The 3,785-nt window shown below is 42.7% G+C and overlaps 1 pseudogene; it reads left to right on the forward strand.

Moving 5' to 3' along the window:
• The first annotated feature begins 1,231 nt into the window (after window positions 1-1,231).
• On the forward strand, window positions 1,232-2,926 carry LOC128573107 (actin-related protein 2/3 complex subunit 1A-like; annotated as a pseudogene).
• Window positions 2,927-3,785: the final 859 nt, after the last annotated feature.

A 3,785-nucleotide genomic window follows, 5' to 3' on the forward strand; every position in this document is an offset into this window, starting at 1 on the left:
AGTAAACTAGAACTTTCAAGTGAGCCTTTTAATTAATATGGAATGCCTACTCATGCAAATTACTTGTTACATAAGTTGAAATTCTAACACATAGTTTTGAATATTTAAATCTAAAATTATAGAAAATTGAATACAGAATGAAATAGAATGTGGAAACATATATAGAGACAGTAAAATCAGCAAGATGGTAGAACAAAAGTCCCATGTTCATGTATTCCTCCCATGGTAACAAAAATCTGGGAGCCATCTATGGAAAAAAATGCTTCCATGTCAGCCCAGCACAGCGACTCACACCTGTCATCTCACCTATGTAGAGACTGAGATGAAAGGATCACTTCAGTCCAGCAGTTTGACACCAGCCCAGGCAATAAAATCAAAAGCCATCTCACAAAAAGTGATTATATGAGAGCTTTAGAATCCACAAAGGAAGTTGTGAGATTTTCCTAATGCTCTTAAGGAGGGTCACTTAGAGAAGGTAGACCCTCATTTACTTGGCAAACTAGAGGACCCCTGATCTTGGCACACACTGGAATGTCCATAGTGGGCCATCTCCCAACATTGACCACCTCCCCAAGCTGACCTGATTTGCATAGACGAGACATGCACCACATGTGTACATGGTACAGCAGGCCTGGTTCCTTATGCTAATCACCTCTGTATGTTGACAAGTTTCTTACAGTCCCTGGAGTGGTCAAAGTTCAGAGGTTCTTCTGCATGGGTATGTATCTGTGTCTGTGTGTGTATGAGTACGCATATCCTAAGCCAGAGATAATTATAAGAGTTATTTTGTAGCAACAGAGACATTAATGTATCCTCAGAAATACTATAAACTCCTAATGACATAATATATTTAAGAAATGTGGGCCGGTGACAGTGAGTGGCTCATGCCTGTAATTCTAGCACTCTGGGAGGCCAGGCGGGTGGATTGTCCTGAGCTCAGGAGTTCCAGACCAGCCTGTGCCAGAGCTAGACCTTGTCTCTAAAAAAAAAAAAAGCCAGGCAATGTGGCAGGCGCCTATAGTCCCAGCTGAGGCAGGAGACTCGCTTAAGCTCAAGGAAATAAAATAAAATAAGAAAATAAAATAAGAAATGTAGCCTTCTGGGCCTTGGTCCTCCACCTCCTCCCACTGAGCCTGTTCCCGTCTACTGAAAAGAGTCTACTGAAAAGAGTCTGCGAATTCTCCACTCTGATTCCATCGGACATTACCCCACCCCAGGTATCTATTGTTTGAAAACTCTAAGAATAATCTCACTGCATCAGTTTTTACTAGAGCCAATCACCTGTCATGCCTGGAACAAGGATCGTACCCAAATTGCCCTTAGCCCCAATAATCACGAAGTGCACATCTTTAAGAAAAACGGGAGCCAGTGGATGAAAGCTCATGAACTCAAGGAGCACAACAGACACATCACAGGTATTGGACTGGGCTCCCAAAAGCAACCGCACGGTCCCTTGTGGGGCAGACGGCAATCCCCGTCTGGAGTCAGAAAGATGGTGTCTGGAAGCCAACCCTGGTGATCCTGAGAACTAATGTTGCAGCCACTGTTGTGAAGTGGTCCCCCTTGGAGAACAAATTTGCTGTGAGAAGTGGAGCACGACTCATTTCTGTTTGTTACTTTGAGTCTGAAAATGGCTGGTGGATAAGCAAACACATTAAAAAGCCGATTCCCTCCACAGTCAGTCCTCAGCTTGCATTGGCATCCCAACAATGTTTGCTGACAGCAGATCACGTTGTAATAACTGACCCAGCAAAAAGACCCCTAAAGGCCCCTGAGTGTCTTAGCCTGAGTCCCTGCATGTCTCAACCCTCCCCCTTGGGTTAATTCCTCAAACAGGTTTCAGAACAGAACAAGGAAGTTCCCTGGGTGCCCAAGAACTCCTAGCAAAAGGTAACAATGGGAAAGCTTACCCCAACTCCCTAGCAATGGGTAAACAGTGATGAAAAAAATTACCTACACAAAGTTCCCAGACTACTGTATCTCCCAAGCTATCCCCATGCCAACTGCCACATTCTCATGCCAACTGCCATGCTATAGCCCCCCAAACTATAACCCCACCCCTGAGCTAACCGACCACTTTCTGCTTCTATTTTTACTTAACTTGTCACGTAGCACAAAAAGGGTATAAAAGACACCCTGCTTTTCTCTTCAGGGCTGTTTGCCCTTCGGGACGGCGGCCCACCTGTGCAGGTGTAATAAATCACCATCTGATTTATACCTGAAGTGGGGTCCAAGTTTTTCTTCCAGGTGGCAAATGAGTTACAACAATGTAACTTCAAATGCAGAGTGTTTTCTGCCTATATTAAAGAAATGGATGAAAAGCCACCCAAGTACATCCTGGTGCAGCAAGTTGCCTTTTGGTCAGCTGATGTCAGAGTTTGGGGGCAGTTGCAAAGGTGGCTGGGTCCATGGGGTCAGCTTCTCCACCAGTGGGAGCCGCCTGCCCTGGGTCAGTCATGACAGCACCGTGTCTGTTGCTGATGCTTCAAAAAGTGTACAGGTCTCAACTATGAAAAAAGAGTTCCTACCACTCCTGAGTGTGTCATTTGTCTAAGAGAACAGTGTTGTGGCTGCTGGCCATGACTGCTGCACAATGCTCTTTAACTACGATGACCGCAGCTGCTTGACCTTTGTGTCCAAGTTAGACATTCCAAAACCGAGCATCCAGCACAACATGTCTGCCATGAAACATTTCTGCAACATGGACAAGAGAGCCACGACCAAGGACCGCAATACAGCCCTGGAGACGCTGCACCCCAATAGCATCACTCAAGTGTCTACTTATGAGGTGGACAAGCAAGATTGTCGCAAATTTTGCACTACTGGCATTGATGGAGCTATGACAATTTGGGATTTCAAGACCTTAGAATCTTCTATCCAGGGCCTCCGGATAATGTGAAGCTTGAGTGAGCCTCTGCAATCCAGAATAACAAATAGTCGCTGATCACAGCTCTGCCATTGGATGGAGAGGAAAGCCAGCCCCAAGGAACACTGAAAACACATATCATGCAAATATTGTGTGGTTTTGTTTGAGTATAAAATTGGTGAAAGTATTGGTAATGTTAAAGCAGCAGTGATTTTTTTTTTCTATTTCATTCCATTCTTGACCAAAGCTTCTCTTTAAGTATTTTATTTTGGAGAACTGTAACACTAACTTAAAGGAAAAGGTGAGGGAGATATGTAAATTTGTAAAGTAGAAAATTAAATTAAAATACTACAAAAAAAAGAAAAGAAAAAAAATGTAGCTGCTGGATGTAGGGGATCATACCTCTAATCCTAACACTCAGGGAGGTCAAGGCAAATAGACTGCCTGAGCTCAGGAGTTCAAAACCAGCCTCAAGCAAGAGGCAGACACCAACTCTACTAAAAATTCCAAAACTAGCCAAATATAGTGGACAGAGCCTGTAGTCCCAGCTACCCAAAAGGCTGAGGCAAGGTGATCCTTTGAGCCCAAGAATTTAAAGTTGCTGTGATCTATAATGCAATGACACATGACTTTGTGGCAAAAAAAAAAAAAAAAAAGCAAACAAAAAGATAATTGTAAGGAGTAGATACATATATTAAGGGTGGCAAATTAGAACACATAGAAATTAAATTATTTATCACAATCCATATAAAAACAAATTTTGAAATTTGGGGACATCCTTAGTTGTTCTGATAAAATTATTGACTATAATTTCTGCAGAATCTTATTTGAAACATTCATAGCATAAAAAAATGTAAAACAGAAAACATACAACTATTTGTGGTGTTTCTAGGATTTCTGAACCAGATGTGAACATCAC

This window comes from Nycticebus coucang, chromosome 20 (genome assembly GCF_027406575.1).
Source record: "Nycticebus coucang isolate mNycCou1 chromosome 20, mNycCou1.pri, whole genome shotgun sequence".
Classification (NCBI taxonomy): domain Eukaryota; kingdom Metazoa; phylum Chordata; class Mammalia; order Primates; family Lorisidae; genus Nycticebus; species Nycticebus coucang.